This window comes from Saimiri boliviensis, chromosome 21 (genome assembly GCF_048565385.1).
Source record: "Saimiri boliviensis isolate mSaiBol1 chromosome 21, mSaiBol1.pri, whole genome shotgun sequence".
Taxonomy (NCBI): Eukaryota; Metazoa; Chordata; class Mammalia; order Primates; family Cebidae; genus Saimiri; species Saimiri boliviensis.
In genome coordinates, this window is record NC_133469.1 from 19,441,946 (window position 1) to 19,467,602 (window position 25,657).

Sequence of the window (25,657 nt, forward strand, 5' to 3'; positions counted from 1 at the left end):
TCATTTCCAGCCCTAGAGACGCATATAAGAGTTAGCAGTAAGAATGCGTTTAAAACACAGAAGACCCGCTTCTTACGAACTCATCTGCTGTGTGTTGGTTCCCTTTAGGAAGTTGCATCTATGGTTAGATTCAGCGAGGTAGAAACACGTTTCTTCTAAAAGCTGCGTTTGGACATTCCAGAGTGGATGGGAGAACAGGCTGTAAAGAGAAATACCTTGCTCTAAAACCAAAACGGAGCTATCTAGCAGAATGGTTGTCAATGTGTGTATTCAACTTCCAGAGTTAAACTGATGTGTGTTTGCAGCAGTTCAGAAACCCGTTCTTGGGAGAATGTAGAAACAGTCATTTCCAGCCCTAGAGACGCATATAAGAGTTTGCAGTAAGAATGCGTTTAAAACACAGAAGACCCGTTTCTTACGAACTCCTCTGCTGTGTGTTGGTTCCTTTTAGGAAGTTGCATCTATGGTTAGATTCAGCGAGGTAGGAACACGTTTCTTCTAAAAGCTGCGTTTGGATATTCCATAGTGGATGGGAGAACAGGCTGTAAAGAGAAATACCTTGCTCTAAAACCAAAACGGAGCTATCTAGCAGAATGGTTGTCAATGTGTGTATTCAACTTCCTGAGTTAAACTGATGTGTGTTTGCAGCAGTTCAGAAACCCTTTCCTGGGAGAATGTAGAAACAGTCATTTCCAGCCCTAGAGACGCATATAAGAGTTAGCAGTAAGAATGCGTTTAAAACACAGAAGACCCGCTTCTTACGAACTCATCTGCTGTGTGTTGGTTCCCTTTAGGAAGTTGCATCTATGGTTAGATTCAGCGAGGTAGAAACACGTTTCTTCTAAAAGCTGCGTTTGGACATTCCAGAGTGGATGGGAGAACAGGCTGTAAAGAGAAATACCTTGCTCTAAAACCAAAACGGAGCTATCTAGCAGAATGGTTGTCAATGTGTGTATTCAACTTCCAGAGTTAAACTGATGTGTGTTTGCAGCAGTTCAGAAACCCTTTCCTGGGAGAATGTAGAAACAGTCATTTCCAGCCCTAGAGACGCATATAAGAGTTAGCAGTAAGAATGCGTTTAAAACACAGAAGACCCGCTTCTTACGAACTCATCTGCTGTGTGTTGGTTCCTTTTAAGAAGTTGCATCTATGGTTAGATTCAGCGAGGTAGGAACACGTTTCTTCTAAAAGCTGCGTTTGGACATTCCAGAGTGGATGGGAGAACAGGCTGTAAAGAGAAATACCTTGCTCTAAAACCAAAACGGAGCTATCTAGCAGAATGGTTGTCAATGTGTGTATTCAACTTCCAGAGTTAAACTGATGTGTGTTTGCAGCTAGTTCAGATACCCTTTCTTGGGAGAATGTAGAAACAGTCATTTCCAGCCCAAGAGACCCATATAAGAGTTTGCAGTAAAAATGTGTTTAAAACATAGAAGACCCGCTTCATACGAACTCATCTGCTGTGTGTTGGTTCCTTTTAGGAAGTTGCATCTATGGTTACATTCAGCGAGGTAGAAACACGTTTCTTTTAAAAGATGGGTTTGGACATTCCAGAGTGGATGGGAGAACAGGCTGTAAAGAGAAATACCTTGCTCTAAAACCAAAACGGAGCTATCTAGCAGAATGGTTGTCAATGTGTGTATTCAACTTCCAGAGTTAAACTGATGTGTGTTTGCAGCAGTTCAGAAACCCTTTCCTGAGAGAATGTACAAACAGTCATTTCCAGCCCTAGAGACGCATATAAGAGTTAGCAGTAAGAACGCGTTTAAAACACAGAAGACCCGCTTCTTACGAACTCATCTGCTGTGTGTTGGTTCCTTTTAGGAAGTTCCATCTATGGTTAGATTCAGCGAGGTAGGAACACGTTTCTTCTAAAAGCTGCGTTTGGACATTCCAGAGTGGATGGGAGAACAGGCTGTAAAGAGAAATACCTTGCTCTAAAACCAAAACGGAGCTATCTAGCAGAATGGTTGTCAATGTGTGTATTCAACTTCCAGAGTTAAACTGATGTGTGTTTGCAGCAGTTCAGAAACCCTTTCTTGGGAGAATGTAGAAACAGTCATTTCCAGCCCTAGAGACGCATATAATAATTTGCAGTAAGAATGCGTGTAAAACACAGAAGACCCGCTTCTTACGAACTCATCTGCTGTGTGTTTGTTCCTTTTAGGAAGTTGCATCTATGGTTAAATTCAGCGAGGTAGAAACACGTTTCTTCTAAAAGCTGCGTTTGGACATTCCAGAGTGGATGGGAGAACAGGCTGTAAAGAGAAATACCTTGCTATATAACCAAAACAGAGCTATCTAGCAGAATGGTTGTCAATGTGTGTATTCAACTTCCAGAGTTAAACTGATGTGTGTTTGCAGCAGTTCAGAAACCCTTTCCTGGGAGAATGTAGAAACAGTCATTTCCAGCCCTAGAGACGCATATAAGAGTTAGCAGTAAGAATGCGTTTAAAACACAGAAGACCCGCTTCTTACGAACTCATCTGCTGTGTGTTTGTTCCTTTTAGGAAGTTGCATCTATGGTTAAATTCAGCGAGGTAGAAACACGTTTCTTCTAAAAGCTGCGTTTGGACATTCCAGAGTGGATGGGAGAACAGGCTGTAAAGAGAAATACCTTGGTATATAACCAAAACGGAGCTATCTAGCAGAATGGTTGTCAATGTGTGTATTCAACTTCCAGAGTTAAACTGATGTGTGTTTGCAGCAGTTCAGAAACCCTTTCCTGGGAGAATGTAGAAACAGTCATTTCCAGCCCTAGAGACGCATATAAGAGTTAGCAGTAAGAATGCGTTTAAAACACAGAAGACCCGCTTCTTACGAACTCATCTGCTGTGTGTTTGTTCCTTTTAGGAAGTTGCATCTATGGTTAAATTCAGCGAGGTAGAAACACGTTTCTTCTAAAAGCTGCGTTTGGACATTCCAGAGTGGATGGGAGAACAGGCTGTAAAGAGAAATACCTTGCTATATAACCAAAACGGAGCTATCTAGCAGAATGGTTGTCAATGTGTGTATTCAACTTCAAGAGTTAAACTGATGTATGTTTGCAGCAGTTCAGAAACCCTTTCCTGGGAGAATGTAGAAACAGTCATTTCCAGCCCTAGAGACGCATATAAGAGTTTGCAGTAAGAATGCGTTTAAAACACAGAAGACCCGCTTCTTACGAACTCATCTGCTTTGTGTTGGTTCCTTTTAGGAAGTTGCATCTATGGTTAGATTCAGCGAGGTAGGAACACGTTTCTTCTAAAAGCTGCATTTGGACATTCCAGAGTGGATGGGAGAACAGGCTGTAAAGAGAAATACCTTGCTCTAAAACCAAAACGGAGCTATCTAGCAGAATGGTTGTCAATGTGTGTATTCAACTTCCAGAGTTAAACTGATGTGTGTTTACAGCAGTTCAGAAACCCTTTCCTGGGATAATGTAGAAACAGTCATTTCCAGCCCTAGAGACGCATATAAGAGTTTGCAGTAAGAATGCGTTTAAAACACAGAAGACCCGCTTCTTACGAACTCATCTGCTGTGTGTTGGTTCCTTTTAGGAAGTTGCATCTATGGTTAGATTCAGCGAGGTAGGAACACGTTTCTTCTAAAAGCTGCGTTTGGATATTCCATAGTGGATGGGAGAACAGGCTGTAAAGAGAAATACCTTGCTCTAAAACCAAAACGGAGCTATCTAGCAGAATGGTTGTCAATGTGTGTATTCAACTTCCAGAGTTAAACTGATGTGTGTTTGCAGCAGTTCAGAAACCCTCTCCTGGGAGAATGTAGAAACAGTCATTTCCAGCCCTAGAGACGCATATAAGAGTTAGCAGTAAGAATGCGTTTAAAACACAGAAGACCCGCTTCTTACGAACTCATCTGCTGTGTGTTAGTTCCTTTTAGGAAGTTGCATCTATGGTTAGATTCAGCGAGGTAGGAACACGTTTCTTCTAAAAGCTGCGTTTGGACATTCCAGAGTGGATGGGAGAACAGGCTGTAAAGAGAAATACCTTGCTCTAAAACCAAAACGGAGCTATCTAGCAGAATGGTTGTCAATGTGTGTATTCAACTTCCAGAGTTAAACTGATGTGTGTTTGCAGCAGTTCAGAAACCCTTTCCTGGGAGAATGTAGAAACAGTCATTTCCAGCCCTAGAGACGCATATAAGAGTTAGCAGTAAGAATGCGTTTAAAACACAGAAGACCCGCTTCTTACGAACTCATCTGCTGTGTGTTGGTTCCTTTTAAGAAGTTGCATCTATGGTTAGATTCAGCGAGGTAGGAACACGTTTCTTCTAAAAGCTGCGTTTGGACATTCCAGAGTGGATGGGAGAACAGGCTGTAAAGAGAAATACCTTGCTCTAAAACCAAAACGGAGCTATCTAGCAGAATGGTTGTCAATGTGTGTATTCAACTTCCAGAGTTAAACTGATGTGTGTTTGCAGCTAGTTCAGATACCCTTTCTTGGGAGAATGTAGAAACAGTCATTTCCAGCCCAAGAGACCCATATAAGAGTTTGCAGTAAAAATGTGTTTAAAACATAGAAGACCCGCTTCATACGAACTCATCTGCTGTGTGTTGGTTCCTTTTAGGAAGTTGCATCTATGGTTACATTCAGCGAGGTAGAAACACGTTTCTTTTAAAAGATGGGTTTGGACATTCCAGAGTGGATGGGAGAACAGGCTGTAAAGAGAAATACCTTGCTCTAAAACCAAAACGGAGCTATCTAGCAGAATGGTTGTCAATGTGTGTATTCAACTTCCAGAGTTAAACTGATGTGTGTTTGCAGCAGTTCAGAAACCCTTTCCTGAGAGAATGTAGAAACAGTCATTTCCAGCCCTAGAGACGCATATAAGAGTTAGCAGTAAGAACGCGTTTAAAACACAGAAGACCCGCTTCTTACGAACTCATCTGCTGTGTGTTGGTTCCTTTTAGGAAGTTCCATCTATGGTTAGATTCAGCGAGGTAGGAACACGTTTCTTCTAAAAGCTGCGTTTGGACATTCCAGAGTGGATGGGAGAACAGGCTGTAAAGAGAAATACCTTGCTCTAAAACCAAAACGGAGCTATCTAGCAGAATGGTTGTCAATGTGTGTATTCAACTTCCAGAGTTAAACTGATGTGTGTTTGCAGCAGTTCAGAAACCCTTTCTTGGGAGAATGTAGAAACAGTCATTTCCAGCCCAAGAGACGCATATAATAATTTGCAGTAAGAATGCGTGTAAAACACAGAAGACCCGCTTCTTACGAACTCATCTGCTGTGTGTTTGTTCCTTTTAGGAAGTTGCATCTATGGTTAAATTCAGCGAGGTAGAAACACGTTTCTTCTAAAAGCTGCGTTTGGACATTCCAGAGTGGATGGGAGAACAGGCTGTAAAGAGAAATACCTTGCTATATAACCAAAACAGAGCTATCTAGCAGAATGGTTGTCAATGTGTGTATTCAACTTCCAGAGTTAAACTGATGTGTGTTTGCAGCAGTTCAGAAACCCTTTCCTGGGAGAATGTAGAAACAGTCATTTCCAGCCCTAGAGACGCATATAAGAGTTAGCAGTAAGAATGCGTTTAAAACACAGAAGACCCGCTTCTTACGAACTCATCTGCTGTGTGTTGGTTCCTTTTAAGAAGTTGCATCTATGGTTAGATTCAGCGAGGTAGGAACACGTTTCTTCTAAAAGCTGCGTTTGGACATTCCAGAGTGGATGGGAGAACAGGCTGTAAAGAGAAATACCTTGCTCTAAAACCAAAACGGAGCTATCTAGCAGAATGGTTGTCAATGTGTGTATTCAACTTCCAGAGTTAAACTGATGTGTGTTTGCAGCTAGTTCAGATACCCTTTTTTGGGAGAATGTAGAAACAGTCATTTCCAGCCCAAGAGACCCATATAAGAGTTTGCAGTAAAAATGTGTTTAAAACATAGAAGACCCGCTTCATAGAACTCATCTGCTGTGTGTTGGTTCCTTTTAGGAAGTTGCATCTATGGTTACATTCAGCGAGGTAGAAACACGTTTCTTTTAAAAGATGGGTTTGGACATTCCAGAGTGGATGGGAGAACAGGCTGTAAAGAGAAATACCTTGCTCTAAAACCAAAACGGAGCTATCTAGCAGAATGGTTGTCAATGTGTGTATTCAACTTCCAGAGTTAAACTGATGTGTGTTTGCAGCAGTTCAGAAACCCTTTCCTGAGAGAATGTAGAAACAGTCATTTCCAGCCCTAGAGACGCATATAAGAGTTAGCAGTAAGAACGCGTTTAAAACACAGAAGACCCGCTTCTTACGAACTCATCTGCTGTGTGTTGGTTCCTTTTAGGAAGTTCCATCTATGGTTAGATTCAGCGAGGTAGGAACACGTTTCTTCTAAAAGCTGCGTTTGGACATTCCAGAGTGGATGGGAGAACAGGCTGTAAAGAGAAATACCTTGCTCTAAAACCAAAACGGAGCTATCTAGCAGAATGGTTGTCAATGTGTGTATTCAACTTCCAGAGTTAAACTGATGTGTGTTTGCAGCAGTTCAGAAACCCTTTCTTGGGAGAATGTAGAAACAGTCATTTCCAGCCCTAGAGACGCATATAAGAGTTTGCAGTAAGAATGCGTTTAAAACACAGAAGACCCGCTTCTTACGAACTCATCTGCTGTGTGTTGGTTCCTTTTAGGAAGTTGCATCTATGGTTAGATTCAGCGAGGTAGGAACACGTTTCTTCTAAAAGCTGCGTTTGGATATTCCATAGTGGATGGGAGAACAGGCTGTAAAGAGAAATACCTTGCTCTAAAACCAAAACGGAGCTATCTAGCAGAATGGTTGTCAATGTGTGTATTCAACTTCCTGAGTTAAACTGATGTGTGTTTGCAGCAGTTCAGAAACCCTTTCCTGGGAGAATGTAGAAACAGTCATTTCCAGCCCTAGAGACGCATATAAGAGTTAGCAGTAAGAATGCGTTTAAAACACAGAAGACCCGCTTCTTACGAACTCATCTGCTGTGTGTTGGTTCCCTTTAGGAAGTTGCATCTATGGTTAGATTCAGCGAGGTAGAAACACGTTTCTTCTAAAAGCTGCGTTTTGACATTCCAGAGTGGATGGGAGAACAGGCTGTAAAGAGAAATACCTTGCTCTAAAACCAAAACGGAGCTATCTAGCAGAATGGTTGTCAATGTGTGTATTCAACTTCCAGAGTTAAACTGATGTGTGTTTGCAGCAGTTCAGAAACCCGTTCTTGGGAGAATGTAGAAACAGTCATTTCCAGCCCTAGAGACGCATATAAGAGTTTGCAGTAAGAATGCGTTTAAAACACAGAAGACCCGCTTCTTACGAACTCATCTGCTGTGTGTTGGTTCCTTTTAGGAAGTTGCATCTATGGTTAAATTCAGCGAGGTAGAAACACGTTTCTTCTAAAAGCTGCGTTTGGACATTCCAGAGTGGATGGGAGAACAGGCTGTAAAGAGAAATACCTTGCTATATAACCAAAACGGAGCTATCTAGCAGAATGGTTGTCAATGTGTGTATTCATCTTCAAGAGTTAAACTGATGTGTGTTTGCAGCAGTTCAGAAACCCTTTCCTGGGAGAATGTAGAAACAGTCATTTCCAGCCCTAGAGACGCATATAAGAGTTTGCAGTAAGAATGCGTTTAAAACACAGAAGACCCGCTTCTTACGAACTCATCTGCTGTGTGTTGGTTCCTTTTAGGAAGTTTCATCTATGGTTAGATTCAGCGAGGTAGGAACACGTTTCTTCTAAAAGCTGCGTTTGGACATTCCAGAGTGGATGGGAGAACAGGCTGTAAAGAGAAATACCTTGCTCTAAAACCAAAACGGAGCTATCTAGCAGAATGGTTGTCAATGTGTGTATTCAACTTCCAGAGTTAAACTGATGTGTGTTTGCAGCAGTTCAGAAACCCTTTCCTGGAAGAATGTAGAAACAGTCATTTCCAGACCTAGAGACGCAAAAAGTGTTAGCAGTAAGAATGCGTTTAAAACACAGAAAACCCGCTTCTTACGAACTCATCTGCTGTGTGTTGGTTCCTTTTACGAAGTTGCATCTATGGTTAGATTCAGCGAGGTAGGAACACGTTTCTTCTAAAAGCTGCGTTTGGACATTCCAGAGTGGATGGGAGAACAGGCTGTAAAGAGAAATACCTTGCTCTAAAACCAAAACGGAGCTATCTAGCAGAATGGTTGTCAATGTGTGTATTCAACTTCCAGAGTTAAACTGATGTGTGTTTACAGCAGTTCAGAAACCCTTTCCTGGGATAATGTAGAAACAGTCATTTCCAGCCCTAGAGACGCATATAAGAGTTTGCAGTAAGAATGCGTTTAAAACACAGAAGACCCGCTTCTTACGAACTCATCTGCTGTGTGTTGGTTCCTTTTAGGAAGTTGCATCTATGGTGAGATTCAGCGAGGTAGGAACACGTTTCTTCTAAAAGCTGCGTTTGGATATTCCATAGTGGATGGGAGAACAGGCTGTAAAGAGAAATACCTTGCTCTAAAACCAAAACGGAGCTATCTAGCAGAATGGTTGTCAATGTGTGTATTCAACTTCCTGAGTTAAACTGATGTGTGTTTGCAGCAGTTCAGAAACCCTTTCCTGGGAGAATGTAGAAACAGTCATTTCCAGCCCTAGAGACGCATATAAGAGTTTGCAGTAAGAATGCGTTTAAAACACAGAAGACCCGCTTCTTACGAACTCATCTGCTGTGTGTTGGTTCCCTTTAGGAAGTTGCATCTATGGTTAGATTCAGCGAGGTAGGAACACGTTTCTTCTAAAAGCTGCGTTTGGACATTCCAGAGTGGATGGGAGAACAGGCTGTAAAGAGAAATACCTTGCTCTAAAACCAAAACGGAGCTATCTAGCAGAATGGTTGTCAATGTGTGTATTCAACTTCCAGAGTTAAACTGATGTGTGTTTGCAGCAGTTCAGAAACCCTTTCCTGGGATAATGTAGAAACAGTCATTTCCAGCCCTAGAGACGCATATAAGAGTTTGCAGTAAGAATGCGTTTAAAACACAGAAGACCCGCTTCTTACGAACTCATCTGCTGTGTGTTGGTTCCTTTTAGGAAGTTGCATCTATGGTTAGATTCAGCGAGGTAGGAACACGTTTCTTCTAAAAGCTGCGTTTGGATATTCCATAGTGGATGGGAGAACAGGCTGTAAAGAGAAATACCTTGCTCTAAAACCAAAACGGAGCTATCTAGCAGAATGGTTGTCAATGTGTGTATTCAACTTCCTGAGTTAAACTGATGTGTGTTTGCAGCAGTTCAGAAACCCTTTCCTGGGAGAATGTAGAAACAGTCATTTCCAGCCCTAGAGACGCATATAAGAGTTAGCAGTAAGAATGCGTTTAAAACACAGAAGACCCGCTTCTTACGAACTCATCTGCTGTGTGTTGGTTCCCTTTAGGAAGTTGCATCTATGGTTAGATTCAGCGAGGTAGAAACACGTTTCTTCTAAAAGCTGCGTTTGGACATTCCAGAGTGGATGGGAGAACAGGCTGTAAAGAGAAATACCTTGCTCTAAAACCAAAACGGAGCTATCTAGCAGAATGGTTGTCAATGTGTGTATTCAACTTCCAGAGTTAAACTGATGTGTGTTTGCAGCAGTTCAGAAACCCGTTCTTGGGAGAATGTAGAAACAGTCATTTCCAGCCCTAGAGACGCATATAAGAGTTTGCAGTAAGAATGCGTTTAAAACACAGAAGACCCGCTTCTTACGAACTCATCTGCTGTGTGTTGGTTCCTTTTAGGAAGTTCCATCTATGGTTAGATTCAGCGAGGTAGGAACACGTTTCTTCTAAAAGCTGCGTTTGGACATTCCAGAGTGGATGGGAGAACAGGCTGTAAAGAGAAATACCTTGCTCTAAAACCAAAAAGGAGCTATCTAGCAGAATGGTTGTCAATGTGTTTATTCAACTTCCAGAGTTAAACTGATGTGTGTTTGCAGCAGTTCAGAAACCCTTTCCTGAGAGAATGTAGAAACAGTCATTTCCAGCCCTAGAGACGCATATAAGAGTTAGCAGTAAGAACGCGTTTAAAACACAGAAGACCCGCTTCTTACGAACTCATCTGCTGTGTGTTGGTTCCTTTTAGGAAGTTGCATCTATGGTTAGATTCAGCGAGGTAGGAACACGTTTCTTCTAAAAGCTGCGTTTGGACATTCCAGAGTGGATGGGAGAACAGGCTGTAAAGAGAAATACCTTGCTCTAAAACCAAAACGGAGCTATCTAGCAGAATGGTTGTCAATGTGTGTATTCAACTTCCAGAGTTAAACTGATGTGTGTTTGCAGCAGTTCAGAAACCGTTTCCTGAGAGAATGTAGAAACAGTCATTTCCAGCCCTAGAGACGCATATAATAATTTGCAGTAAGAATGCGTGTAAAACACAGAAGACCCGCTTCTTACGAACTCATCTGCTGTGCGTTTGTTCCTTTTAGGAAGTTGCATCTATGGTTAAATTCAGCGAGGTAGAAACACGTTTCTTCTAAAAGCTGCGTTTGGACATTCCAGAGTGGATGGGAGAACAGGCTGTAAAGGGAAATACCTTGCTATATAACCAAAACAGAGCTATCTAGCAGAATGGTTGTCAATGTGTGTATTCAACTTCCAGAGTTAAACTGATGTGTGTTTGCAGCAGTTCAGAAACCCTTTCCTGGGAGAATGTAGAAACAGTCATTTCCAGCCCTAGAGACGCATATAAGAGTTAGCAGTAAGAATGCGTTTAAAACACAGAAAACCCGCTTCTTACGAACTCATCTGCTGTGTGTTGGTTGCTTTTAGGAATTTGCATCTATGGTTAGATTCAGCGAGGTAGGAACACGTTTCTTCTAAAAGCTGCGTTTGGACATTCCAGAGTGGAAGGGAGAACAGTCTGTAAAGAGAAATACCTTGCTCTAAAACCAAAACGGAGCTATCTAGCAGAATGGTTGTCAATGTGTGTATTCAACTTCCAGAGTTTAACTGATGTGTGTTTGCAGCAGTTCAGAAACCCTTTCCTGGGAGAATGCAGAAACAGTCATTTCCAGCCCTAGAGACGCATATAAGAGTTTGCAGTAAGAATGCGTTTAAAACACAGAAGACCCGCTTCTTATGAACTCATCTGCTGTGTGTTGGTTCCTTTTAGGAAGTTGCATCTATGGTTAGATTCAGCGAGGTAGAAACACGTTTCTTCTAAAAGCTGCGTTTGGACATTCCAGAGTGGATGGGAGAACAGGCTGTAAAGAGAAATACCTTGCTCTAAAACCAAAACGGGGCTATCTAGCAGAATGGTTGTCAATGTGTGTATTCAACTTCCAGAGTTTAACTGATGTGTGTTTGCAGCAGTTCAGAAACCCTTTCCTGGGAGAATGTAGAAACAGTCATTTCCAGCCCTAGAGACGCATATAAGAGTTAGCAGTAAGAACGCGTTTAAAACACAGAAGACCCGCTTCTTACGAACTCATCTGCTGTGTGTTGGTTCCTTTTAGGAAGTTCCATCTATGGTTAGATTCAGCGAGGTAGGAGCACGTTTCTTCTAAAAGCTGCGTTTGGACATTCCAGAGTGGATGGGAGAACAGGCTGTAAAGAGAAATACCTTGCTCTAAAACCAAAACGGAGCTATCTAGCAGAATGGTTGTCAATGTGTGTATTCAACTTCCAGAGTTAAACTGATGTGTGTTTGCAGCAGTTCAGAAACCGTTTCTTGGGAGAATGTAGAAACAGTCATTTCCAGCCCTAGAGACGCATATAATAATTTGCAGTAAGAATGCGTGTAAAACACAGAAGACCCGCTTCTTACGAACTCGTCTGCTGTGTGTTTGTTCCTTTTAGGAAGTTGCATCTATGGTTAAATTCAGCGAGGTAGAAACACGTTTCTTCTAAAAGCTGCGTTTGGACATTCCAGAGTGGATGGGAGAACAGGCTGTAAAGAGAAATACCTTGCTATATAACCAAAACAGAGCTATCTAGCAGAATGGTTGTCAATGTGTGTATTCAACTTCCAGAGTTAAACTGATGTGTGTTTGCAGCAGTTCAGAAACCCTTTCCTGGGAGAATGTAGAAACTGTCATTTCCAGCCCTAGAGACGCATATAAGAGTTAGCAGTAAGAATGCGTTTAAAACACAGAAGACCCGCTTCTTCCGAACTCATCTGCTGTGTGTTGGTTCCTTTTAGGAAGTTGCATCTATGCTTAGATTCAGCGAGGTAGGAACACGTTTCATCTAAAAGCCGCGTTTGGACATTCCAGAGTGGATGGGAGAACAGGCTGTAAAGAGAAATACCTTGCTCTAAAACCAAAACGGGGCTATCTAGCAGAATGGTTGTCAATGTGTGTATTCAACTTCCAGAGTTTAACTGATGTGTGTTTGCAGCAGTTCAGAAACCCTTTCCTGGGAGAATGCAGAAACAGTCATTTCCAGCCCTAGAGACGCATATAAGAGTTAGCAGTAAGAATGTGTTTAAAACACAGAAGACCCGCTTCTTACGAACTCATCTGCTGTGTGTTGGTTCCTTTTAGGAAGTTGCATCTATGGTTAGATTCAGCGAGGAAGAAACACGTTTCTTCTAAAAGCTGCGTTTGGACATTCCAGAGTGGAAGGGAGAACAGTCTGTAAAGAGAAATACCTTGCTCTAAAACCAAAACGGAGCTATCTAGCAGAATGGTTGTCAATGTGTGTATTCAACTTCCAGAGTTTAACTGATGTGTGTTTGCAGCAGTTCAGAAACCCTTTCCTGGGAGAATGCAGAAACAGTCATTTCCAGCCCTAGAGACGCATATAAGAGTTTGCAGTAAGAATGCGTTTAAAACACAGAAGACCCGCTTCTTATGAACTCATCTGCTGTGTGTTGGTTCCTTTTAGGAAGTTGCATCTATGGTTAGATTCAGCGAGGTAGAAACACGTTTCTTCTAAAAGCTGCGTTTGGACATTCCAGAGTGGATGGGAGAACAGGCTGTAAAGAGAAATACCTTGCTCTAAAACCAAAACGGGGCTATCTAGCAGAATGGTTGTCAATGTGTGTATTCAACTTCCAGAGTTAAACGGATGTGTGTTTGCAGCAGTTCAGAAACCCTTTCCTGGGAGAATGTAGAAACAGTCATTTCCAGCCCTAGAGACGCATATAAGAGTTAGCAGTAAGAACGCGTTTAAAACACAGAAGACCCGCTTCTTACGAACTCATCTGCTGTGTGTTGGTTCCTTTTAGGAAGTTCCATCTATGGTTAGATTCAGCGAGGTAGGAACACGTTTCTTCTAAAAGCTGCGTTTGGACATTCCAGAGTGGATGGGAGAACAGGCTGTAAAGAGAAATACCTTGCTCTAAAACCAAAACGGAGCTATCTAGCAGAATGGTTGTCAATGTGTGTATTCAACTTCCAGAGTTAAACGGATGTGTGTTTGCAGCAGTTCAGAAACCCTTTCCTGAGAGAATGTAGAAACAGTCATTTCCAGCCCTAGAGACGCATATAAGAGTTTGCAGTAAGAATGCGTTTAAAACACAGAAGACCCGCTTCTTACGAACTCATCTGCTGTGTGTTGGTTCCCTTTAGGAAGTTGCATCTATGGTTAGATTCAGCGAGGTAGAAACAGGTTTCTTCTAAAAGCTGCGTTTGGACATTCCAGAGTGGATGGGAGAACAGGCTGTAAAGAGAAATACCTTGCTCTAAAACCAAAACGGAGCTATCTAGCAGAATGGTTGTCAATGTGTGTATTCAACTTCCAGAGTTAAACTGATGTGTGTTTGCAGCAGTTCAGAAACCCGTTCTTGGGAGAATGTAGAAACAGTCATTTCCAGCCCTAGAGACGCATATAAGAGTTTGCAGTAAGAATGCGTTTAAAACACAGAAGACCCGCTTCTTACGAACTCATCTGCTGTGTGTTGGTTCCTTTTAGGAAGTTGCATCTATGGTTAAATTCAGCGAGGTAGAAACACGTTTCTTCTAAAAGCTGCGTTTGGACATTCCAGAGTGGATGGGAGAACAGGCTGTAAAGAGAAATACCTTGCTATATAACAAAAACGGAGCTATCTAGCAGAATGGTTGTCAATGTGTGTATTCAACTTCAAGAGTTAAACTGATGTGTGTTTGCAGCAGTTCAGAAACCCTTTCCTGGGAGAATGTAGAAACAGTCATTTCCAGCCCTAGAGACGCATATAAGAGTTTGCAGTAAGAATGCGTTTAAAACACAGAAGACCCGCTTCTTACGAACTCATCTGCTGTGTGTTGGTTCCTTTTAGGAAGTTTCATCTATGGTTAGATTCAGCGAGGTAGGAACACGTTTCTTCTAAAAGCTGCGTTTGGACATTCCAGAGTGGATGGGAGAACAGGCTGTAAAGAGAAATACCTTGCTCTAAAACCAAAACGGAGCTATCTAGCAGAATGGTTGTCAATGCGTGTATTCAACTTCCAGAGTTAAACTGATGTGTGTTTGCAGCAGTTCAGAAACCCTTTCCTGGAAGAATGTAGAAACAATCATTTCCAGACCTAGAGACGCATATAAGTGTTAGCAGTAAGAATGCGTTTAAAACACAGAAAACCCGCTTCTTACGAACTCATCTGCTGTGTGTTGGTTCCTTTTACGAAGTTGCATCTATGGTTAGATTCAGCGAGGTAGGAACACGTTTCTTCTAAAAGCTGCGTTTGGACATTCCAGAGTGGATGGGAGAACAGGCTGTAAAGAGAAATACCTTGCTCTAAAACCAAAACGGAGCTATCTAGCAGAATGGTTGTCAATGTGTGTATTCAACTTCCAGAGTTAAACTGATGTGTGTTTACAGCAGTTCAGAAACCCTTTCCTGGGATAATGTAGAAACAGTCATTTCCAGCCCTAGAGACGCATATAAGAGTTTGCAGTAAGAATGCGTTTAAAACACAGAAGACCCGCTTCTTACGAACTCATCTGCTGTGTGTTGGTTCCCTTTAGGAATTTGCATCTATGGTTAGATTCAGCGAGGTAGGAACACGTTTCTTCTAAAAGCTGCGTTTGGACATTCCAGAGTGGATGGGAGAACAGGCTGTAAAGAGAAATACCTTGCTCTAAAACCAAAACGGAGCTATCTAGCAGAATGGTTGTCAATGTGTGTATTCAACTTCCAGAGTTAAACTGATGTGTGTTTGCAGCAGTTCAGAAACCCTTTCCTGGGAGAATGTAGAAACTGTCATTTCCAGCCCTAGAGACGCATATAAGAGTTTGCAGTAAGAATGCGTTTAAAACACAGAAGACCCGCCTCTTACGAACTCATCTGCTGTGTGTTGGTTCCTTTTAGGAAGTTGCATCTATGGTTAAATTCAGCGAGGTAGAAACACGTTTCTTCTAAAAGCTGCGTTTGGACATTCCAGAGTGGATGGGAGAACAGGCTGTAAAGAGAAATACCTTGCTAAATAACCAAAACAGAGCTATCTAGCAGAATGGTTGTCAATGTGTGTATTCAACTTCCAGAGTTAAACTGATGTGTGTTTGCAGCAGTTCAGAAACTCTTTCCTGGGAGAATGTAGAAACAGTCATTTCCAGCCCTAGAGACGCATGTAAGAGTTAGCAGTAAGAATGCGTTTAAAACACAGAGGACCCGCTTCATACGAACTCATCTGCTGTGTGTTGGTTCCTTTTAGGAAGTTGCATCTATGGTTATATTCAGCGAGGTAGGAACACGTTTCTTCTAAAAGCTGGGTTTGGACATTCCAGAGTCGATGGGAGAACAGGCTGTAAAGAGAAATACCTTGCTCTAAAACCAAAACGGAGCTATCTAGCGGAATGGTTGTCAATGTGTGTATTCAACTTCCTGATTTAAACTGATGTGTGTTTGCAGCAGTTCAGAAACCCTTTCCTGGGAGAATGTAGAAAAAGTCATTTCCAGCCCTAGAGACGCATATAAGAGTTAGCAGTAAGAATGCGTTTAAAACACAGAAGACCCGCTTCTTCCGAACTCATCTGCTGTGTGTTGGTTCCTTTTAGGAAGTTGCATCTATGCTTAGATTCAGCGAGGTAGGAACACGTTTCATCTAAAAGCTGCGTTTGGACATTCCAGAGTGGATGGGAGAACAGGCTGTAAAGAGAAATACCTTGCTCTAAAACCAAAACGGGGCTATCTAGCAGAATGGTTGTCAATGTGTGTATTCAACTTCCAGAGTTTAACTGATGTGTGTTTGCAGCAGTTCAGAAACCCTTTCCTGGGAGAATGCAGAAACAGTCATTTCCAGCCCTAGAGACGCATATAAGAGTTAGCAGTAAGAATGTGTTTAAAACACAGAAGACCCGCTTCTTACGAACTCATCTGCTGTGTGTTGGTTCCTTTTAGGAAGTTGCATCTATGGTTAGATTCAGCGAGGAAGAAACACGTTTCTTCTAAAAGCTGCGTTTGGACATTCCAGAGTGGAAGGGAGAACAGTCTGTAAAGAGAAATACCTTGCTCTAAAACCAAAACGGAGCTATCTAGCAGAATGGTTGTCAATGTGTGTATTCAACTTCCAGAGTTTAACTGATGTGTGTTTGCAGCAGTTCAGAAACCCTTTCCTGGGAGAATGCAGAAACAGTCATTTCCAGCCCTAGAGACGCATATAAGAGTTTGCAGTAAGAATGCGTTTAAAACACAGAAGACCCGCTTCTTATGAACTCATCTGCTGTGTGTTGGTTCCTTTTAGGAAGTTGCATCTATGGTTAGATTCAGCGAGGTAGAAACACGTTTCTTCTAAAAGCTGCGTTTGGACATTCCAGAGTGGATGGGAGAACAGGCTGTAAAGAGAAATACCTTGCTCTAAAACCAAAACGGGGCTATCTAGCAGAATGGTTGTCAATGTGTGTATTCAACTTCCAGAGTTTAACTGATGTGTGTTTGCAGCAGTTCAGAAACCCTTTCCTGGGAGAATGTAGAAACAGTCATTTCCAGCCCTAGAGACGCATATAAGAGTTAGCAGTAAGAACGCGTTTAAAACACAGAAGACCCGCTTCTTACGAACTCATCTGCTGTGTGTTGGTTCCTTTTAGGAAGTTCCATCTATGGTTAGATTCAGCGAGGTAGGAACACGTTTCTTCTAAAAGCTGCGTTTGGACATTCCAGAGTGGATGGGAGAACAGGCTGTAAAGAGAAATACCTTGCTCTAAAACCAAAACGGAGCTATCTAGCAGAATGGTTGTCAATGTGTGTATTCAACTTCCAGAGTTAAACTGATGTGTGTTTGCAGCAGTTCAGAAACCGTTTCTTGGGAGAATGTAGAAACAGTCATTTCCAGCCCTAGAGACGCATATAATAATTTGCAGTAAGAATGCGTGTAAAACACAGAAGACCCGCTTCTTACGAACTCATCTGCTGTGTGTTTGTTCCTTTTAGGAAGTTGCATCTATGGTTAAATTCAGCGAGGTAGAAACACGTTTCTTCTAAAAGCTGCGTTTGGACATTCCAGAGTGGATGGGAGAACAGGCTGTAAAGAGAAATACCTTGCTATATAACCAAAACAGAGCTATCTAGCAGAATGGTTGTCAATGTGTGTATTCAACTTCCAGAGTTAAACGGATGTGTGTTTGCAGCAGTTCAGAAACCCTTTCCTGGGAGAATGCAGAAACAGTCATTTCCAGCCCTAGAGACGCATATAAGAGTTTGCAGTAAGAATGCGTTTAAAACACAGAAGACCCGCTTCTTACGAACTCATCTGCTGTGTGTTGGTTCCTTTTAGGAAGTTGCATCTATGGTTAGATTCAGCGAGGTAGAAACACGTTTCTTCTAAAAGCTGCGTTTGGACATTCCAGAGTGGATGGGAGAACAGGCTGTAAAGAGAAATGCCTTGCTCTAAAACCAAAACGGGGCTATCTAGCAGAATGGTTGTCAATGTGTGTATTCAACTTCCAGAGTTTAACTGATGTGTGTTTGCAGCAGTTCAGAAACCCTTTCTTGGGAGAATGTAGAAAGAGTCATTTCTAGGCCTAGAGATGCATATAAGAGTTTGCAGTAAGAATGCGTTTAAAACACAGAAGACCCGCTTCTTACGAACTCATCTGCTGTGTGTTGGTTCCTTTTAGGAAGTTGCATCTATGGTTAGATTCAGCGAGGTAGGAACACGTTTCTTCTAAAAGCTGCGTTTGGACATTCCAGAGTGGATGGGAGAACAGGCTGTAAAGAGAAATACCTTGCTCTAAAACCAAAAGGGAGCTATCTAGCAGAATGGTTGTCAATGTGTGTATTCAACTTCCAGAGTTAAACTAATGTGTGTTTGCAGCAGTTCAGAAACCCTTTCCTGGGAGAATGTAGAAACAGTCATTTCCAGCCCTAGAGACGCATATAAGGGTTAGCAGTAAGAATGCGTTTAAAACACAGAAGACCCGCTTCTTACGAACTCATCTGCTGTGTGTTGGTTCCTTTTAGGAAGTTGCATCTATGGTTACATTCAGCGAGGTAGAAACACGTTTCTTCTAAAAGCTGCGTTTGGACATTCCAGAGTGGATGGGAGAACAGGCTGTAAAGAGAAATACCTTGCTCTAAAACCAAAACGGAGCTATCTAGCAGAATGGTTGTCAATGTGTGTATTCAACTTCCAGAGTTAAACGGATGTGTGTTTGCAGCAGTTCAGAAACCCTTTCCTGGGAGAATGTAGAAACAGTCATTTCCAGCCCTAGAGACGCATATAAGAGTTTGCAGTAAGAATGCGTTTAAAACACAGAAGACCCGCTTCTTACGAACTCATCTGCTGTGTGTTGGTTCCTTTTAGGAAGTTGCATCTATTGTTAGATTCAGCGAGGTAGGAACACGTTTCTTCTAAAAGCTGCGTTTGGACATTCCAGAGTGGAAGGGAGAACAGTCTGTAAACAGAAATACCTTGCTCTAAAACCAAAACGGAGCTATCTAGCAGAATGGTTGTCAATGTGTGTATTCAACTTCCAGAGTTTAACTGATGTGTGTTTGCAGCAGTTCAGAAACCCTTTCCTGGGAGAATGCAGAAACAGTCATTTCCAGCCCTAGAGACGCATATAAGAGTTAGCAGTAAGAATGTGTTTAAAACACAGTAGACCCGCTTCTTACGAACTCATCTGCTGTGTGTTGGTTCCTTTTAGGAAGTTGAATCTATGGTTAGATTCAGCGAGGAAGAAACACGTTTCTTCTAAAAGCTGCGTTTGGACATTCCAGAGTGGAAGGGAGAACAGTCTGTAAAGAGAAATACCTTGCTCTAAAACCAAAACGGAGCTATCTAGCAGAATGGTTGTCAATGTGTGTATTCAACTTCCAGAGTTTAACTGATGTGTGTTTGCAGCAGTTCAGAAACCCTTTCCTGGGAGAATGCAGAAACAGTCATTTCCAGCCCTAGAGACGCATATAAGAGTTTGCAGTAAGAATGCGTTTAAAACACAGAAGACCCGCTTCTTACGAACTCATCTGCTGTGTGTTGGTTAATTTTAGGAAGTTGCATCTATGGTTAGATTCAGCGAGGTAGAAACACGTTTCTTCTAAAAGCTGCGTTTGGACATTCCAGAGTGGATGGGAGAACAGGGTGTAAAGAGAAATACCTTGCTCTAAAACCAAAACGGGGCTATCTAGCAGAATGGTTGTCAATGTGTGTATTCAACTTCCAGAGTTTAACTGATGTGTGTTTGCAGCAGTTCAGAAACCCTTTCCTGGGAGAATGTAGAAACAGTCATTTCCAGCCCTAGAGACGCATATAAGAGTTGGCAGTAAGAATGCGTTTAAAACACAGAAGACCCGCTTCTTACGAACTCATCTGCTGTGTGTTGGTTCCTTTTAGGAAGTTGCATCTATGGTTAGATTCAGCGAGGAAGAAACACGTTTCTTCTAAAAGCTGCGTTTGGACATTCCAGAGTGGAAGGGAGAACAGTCTGTAAAGAGAAATACCTTGCTCGAAAACCAAAACGGGGCTATCTAGCAGAATGGTTGTCAATGTGTGTATTCAACTTCCAGAGTTAAACTGATGTGTGTTTGCAGCAGTTCAGAAACCCTTTCCTGGGAGAATGCAGAAACAGTCATTCCCAGCCCTAAAGACGCATATAAGAGTTAGCAGTAAGAATGCGTTTAAAACACAGAAGACCCGCTTCTTACGAACTCATCTGCTGTGTGTTGGTTCCTTTTAGGAAGTTGCATTTATGGTTAGATTCAGCGAGGAAAAAACACGTTTCTTCTAAAAGCTGCGTTTGGACATTCCAGAGTGGAAGGGAGAACAGTCTGTAAAGAGAAATACCTTGCTCTAAAACCAAAACGGAGCTATCTAGCAGAATGGTTGTCAATGTGTGTATTCAACTTCCAGAGTTTAACTGATGTGTGTTTGCAGCAGTTCAGAAACCCTTTCCTGGGAGAATGCAGAAACAGTCATTTCCAGGCCTAGAGACGCATATAAGAGTTAGCAGTAAGAATGCGTTTAAAACACAGAAGACCCGCTTCTTACGAACTCATCTGCTGTGTGTTGGTTCCTTTTAGGAAGTTGCATCTATGGTTAGATTCAGCGAGGTAGGAACACGTTTCTTCTAAAAGCTGCGTTTGGACATTCCAGAGTGGATGGGAGAACAGGCTGTAAAGAGAAATACCTTGCTCTAAAACCAAAAGGGAGCTATCTAGCAGAATGGTTGTCAATGTGTGTATTCAACTTCCAGAGTTAAACTAATGTGTGTTTGCAGCAGTTCAGAAACCCTTTCCTGGGAGAATGTAGAAACAGTCATTTCCAGCCCTAGAGACGCATATAAGAGTTAGCAGTAAGAATGCGTTTAAAACACAGAAGACCCGCTTCTTACGAACTCATCTGCTGTGTGTTGGTTCCTTTTAGGAAGTTGCATCTATGGTTACATTCAGCGAGGTAGAAACACGTTTCTTCTAAAAGCTGCGTTTGGACATTCCAGAGTGGATGGGAGAACAGGCTGTAAAGAGAAATACCTTGCTCTAAAACCAAAACGGAGCTATCTAGCAGAATGGTTGTCAATGTGTGTATTCAACTTCCAGAGTTAAACGGATGTGTGTTTGCAGCAGTTCAGAAACCCTTTCCTGGGAGAATGTAGAAACAGTCATTTCCAGCCCTAGAGACGCATATAAGAGTTTGCAGTAAGAATGCGTTTAAAACACAGAAGACCCGCTTCTTACGAACTCATCTGCTGTGTGTTGGTTCCTTTTAGGAAGTTGCATCTATTGTTAGATTCAGCGAGGTAGGAACACGTTTCTTCTAAAAGCTGCGTTTGGACATTCCAGAGTGGAAGGGAGAACAGTCTGTAAACAGAAATACCTTGCTCTAAAACCAAAACGGAGCTATCTAGCAGAATGGTTGTCAATGTGTGTATTCAACTTCCACAGTTTAACTGATGTGTGTTTGCAGCAGTTCAGAAACCCTTTCCTGGGAGAATGCAGAAACAGTCATTTCCAGCCCTAGAGACGCATATAAGAGTTAGCAGTAAGAATGTGTTTAAAACACAGAAGACCCGCTTCTTACGAACTCATCTGCTGTGTGTTGGTTCCTTTTAGGAAGTTGCATCTATGGTTAGATTCAGCGAGGAAGAAACACGTTTCTTCTAAAAGCTGCGTTTGGACATTCCAGAGTGGAAGGGAGAACAGTCTGTAAAGAGAAATACCTTGCTCTAAAACCAAAACGGAGCTATCTAGCAGAATGGTTGTCAATGTGTGTATTCAACTTCCAGAGTTTAACTGATGTGTGTTTGCAGCAGTTCAGAAACCCTTTCCTGGGAGAATGCAGAAACAGTCATTTCCAGCCCTAGAGACGCATATAAGAGTTTGCAGTAAGAATGCGTTTAAAACACAGAAGACCCGCTTCTTACGAACTCATCTGCTGTGTGTTGGTTAATTTTAGGAAGTTGCATCTATGGTTAGATTCAGCGAGGTAGAAACACGTTTCTTCTAAAAGCTGCGTTTGGACATTCCAGAGTGGATGGGAGAACAGGGTGTAAAGAGAAATACCTTGCTCTAAAACCAAAACGGGGCTATCTAGCAGAATGGTTGTCAATGTGTGTATTCAACTTCCAGAGTTTAACTGATGTGTGTTTGCAGCAGTTCAGAAACCCTTTCCTGGGAGAATGTAGAAACAGTCATTTCCAGCCCTAGAGACGCATATAAGAGTTGGCAGTAAGAATGCGTTTAAAACACAGAAGACCCGCTTCTTACGAACTCATCTGCTGTGTGTTGGTTCCTTTTAGGAAGTTGCATCTATGGTTAGATTCAGCGAGGAAGAAACACGTTTCTTCTAAAAGCTGCGTTTGGACATTCCAGAGTGGAAGGGAGAACAGTCTGTAAAGAGAAATACCTTGCTCGAAAACCAAAACGGGGCTATCTAGCAGAATGGTTGTCAATGTGTGTATTCAACTTCCAGAGTTAAACTGATGTGTGTTTGCAGCAGTTCAGAAACCCTTTCCTGGGAGAATGCAGAAACAGTCATTCCCAGCCCTAAAGACGCATATAAGAGTTAGCAGTAAGAATGCGTTTAAAACACAGAAGACCCGCTTCTTACGAACTCATCTGCTGTGTGTTGGTTCCTTTTAGGAAGTTGCATTTATGGTTAGATTCAGCGAGGAAAAAACACGTTTCTTCTAAAAGCTGCGTTTGGACATTCCAGAGTGGAAGGGAGAACAGTCTGTAAAGAGAAATACCTTGCTCTGAAACCAAAACGGAGCTATCTAGCAGAATGGTTGTCAATGTGTGTATTCAACTTCCAGAGTTAAACTGATGTGTGTTTGCAGCAGTTCAGAAACCCTTTCCTGGGAGAATGCAGAAACAGTCATTTCCAGGCCTAGAGACGCATATAAGAGTTAGCAGTAAGAATGCGTTTAAAACACAGAAGACCCGCTTCTTACGAACTCATCTGCTGTGTGTTGGTTCCTTTTAGGAAGTTGCATCTATGGTTAGATTCAGCGAGGTAGGAACACGTTTCTTCTAAAAGCTGCGTTTGGACATTCCAGAGTGGATGGGAGAACAGGCTGTAAAGAGAAATACCTTGCTCTAAAACCAAAAGGGAGCTATCTAGCAGAATGGTTGTCAATGTGTGTATTCAACTTCCAGAGTTAAACTAATGTGTGTTTGCAGCAGTTCAGAAACCCTTTCCTGGGAGAATGTAGAAACAGTCATTTCCAGCCCTAGAGACGCATATAAGAGTTAGCAGTAAGAATGCGTTTAAAACACAGAAGACCCGCTTCTTACGAACTCATCTGCTGTGTGTTGGTTCCTTTTAGGAAGTTGCATCTATGGTTACATTCAGCGAGGTAGAAACACGTTTCTTCTAAAAGCTGCGTTTGGACATTCCAGAGTGGATGGGAGAACAGGCTGTAAAGAGAAATACCTTGCTCTAAAACCAAAACGGAGCTATCTAGCAGAATGGTTGTCAATGTGTGTATTCAACTTCCAGAGTTAAACGGATGTGTGTTTGCAGCAGTTCAGAAACCCTTTCCTGGGAGAATGTAGAAACCGTCATTTCCAGCCCTAGAGACGCATATAAGAGTTTGCAGTAAGAATGCGTTTAAAACACAGAAGACCCGCTTCTTACGAACTCATCTTCTGTGTGTTGGTTCCTTTTAGGAAGTTGCATCTATTGTTAGATTCAGCGAGGTAGGAACACGTTTCTTCTAAAAGCTGCGTTTGGACATTCCAGAGTGGAAGGGAGAACAGTCTGTAAACAGAAATACCTTGCTCTAAAACCAAAACGGAGCTATCTAGCAGAATGGTTGTCAATGTGTGTATTCAACTTCCACAGTTTAACTGATGTGTGTTTGCAGCAGTTCAGAAACCCTTTCCTGGGAGAATGCAGAAACAGTCATTTCCAGCCCTAGAGACGCATATAAGAGTTAGCAGTAATAATGTGTTTAAAACACAGAAGACCCGCTTCTTACGAACTCATCTGCTGTGTGTTGGTTCCTTTTAGGAAGTTGCATCTATGGTTAGATTCAGCGAGGAAGAAACACGTTTCTTCTAAAAGCTGCGTTTGGACATTCCAGAGTGGAAGGGAGAACAGTCTGTAAAGAGAAATACCTTGCTCTAAAACCAAAACGGAGCTATCTAGCAGAATGGTTGTCAATGTGTGTATTCAACTTCCAGAGTTTAACTGATGTGTGTTTGCAGCAGTTCAGAAACCCTTTCCTGGGAGAATGCAGAAACAGTCATTTCCAGCCCTAGAGACGCATATAAGAGTTTGCAGTAAGAATGCGTTTAAAACACAGAAGACCCGCTTCTTACGAACTCATCTGCTGTGTGTTGGTTCCTTTTAGGAAGTTGCATCTATGGTTAGATTCAGCGAGGTAGAAACACGTTTCTTCTAAAAGCTGCGTTTGGACATTCCAGAGTGGATGGGAGAACAGGCTGTAAAGAGAAATACCTTGCTCTAAAACCAAAACGGGGCTATCTAGCAGAATGGTTGTCAATGTGTGTATTCAACTTCCAGAGTTTAACTGATGTGTGTTTGCAGCAGTTCAGAAACCCTTTCCTGGGAGAATGTAGAAACAGTCATTTCCAGCCCTAGAGACGCATATAAGAGTTGGCAGTAAGAATGCGTTTAAAACACAGAAGACCCGCTTCTTACGAACTCATCTGCTGTGTGTTGGTTCCTTTTAGGAAGTTGCATCTATGGTTAGATTCAGCGAGGAAGAAACACGTTTCTTCTAAAAGCTGCGTTTGGACATTCCAGAGTGGAAAGGAGAACAGTCTGTAAAGAGAAATACCTTGCTCGAAAACCAAAACGGGGCTATCTAGCAGAATGGTTGTCAATGTGTGTATTCAACTTCCAGAGTTAAACTGATGTGTGTTTGCAGCAGTTCAGAAACCCTTTCCTGGGAGAATGCAGAAACAGTCATTCCCAGCCCTAAAGACGCATATAAGAGTTAGCAGTAAGAATGCGTTTAAAACACAGAAGACCCGCTTCTTACGAACTCATCTGCTGTGTGTTGGTTCCTTTTAGGAAGTTGCATTTATGGTTAGATTCAGCGAGGAAGAAACACGTTTCTTCTAAAAGCTGCGTTTGGACATTCCAGAGTGGAAGGGAGAACAGTCTGTAAAGAGAAATACCTTGCTCTAAAACCAAAACGGAGCTATCTAGCAGAATGGTTGTCAATGTGTGTATTCAACTTCCAGAGTTTAACTGATGTGTGTTTGCAGCAGTTCAGAAACCCTTTCCTGGGAGAATGCAGAAACAGTCATTTCCAGCCCTAGAGACGCATATAAGAGTTAGCAGTAAGAATGCGTTTAAAACACAGAAGACCCGCTTCTTACGAACTCATCTGCTGTGTGTTGGTTCCTTTTAGGAAGTTGCATCTATGGTTAGATTCAGCGAGGAAGAAACACGTTTCTTTTAAAAGCTGCGTTTGGACATTCCAGAGTGGAAGGGAGAACAGTCTGTAAAGAGAAATACCTTGCTCTAAAACCAAAACGGAGCTATCTAGCAGAATGGTTGTCAATGTGTGTATTCAACTTCCAGAATTTAACTGATGTGTGTTTGCAGCAGTTCAGAAACCATTTCCTGGGAGAATGCAGAAACAGTCATTTCCAGCCCTAGAGACGCATATAAGAGTTAGCAGTAAGAATGCGTTTAAAACACAGAAGACCCGCTTCTTACGAACTCATCTGCTGTGTGTTGGTTCCTTTTAGGAAGTTGCATCTATGGTTAGATTCAGCGAGGAAGAAACACGTTTCTTCTAAAAGCTGCGTTTGTACATTCCAGAGTGGAAGGGAGAACAGTCTGTAAAGAGAAATACCTTGCTCTAAAACCAAAACGGAGCTATCTAGCAGAATGGTTGTCAATGTGTGTAATCAA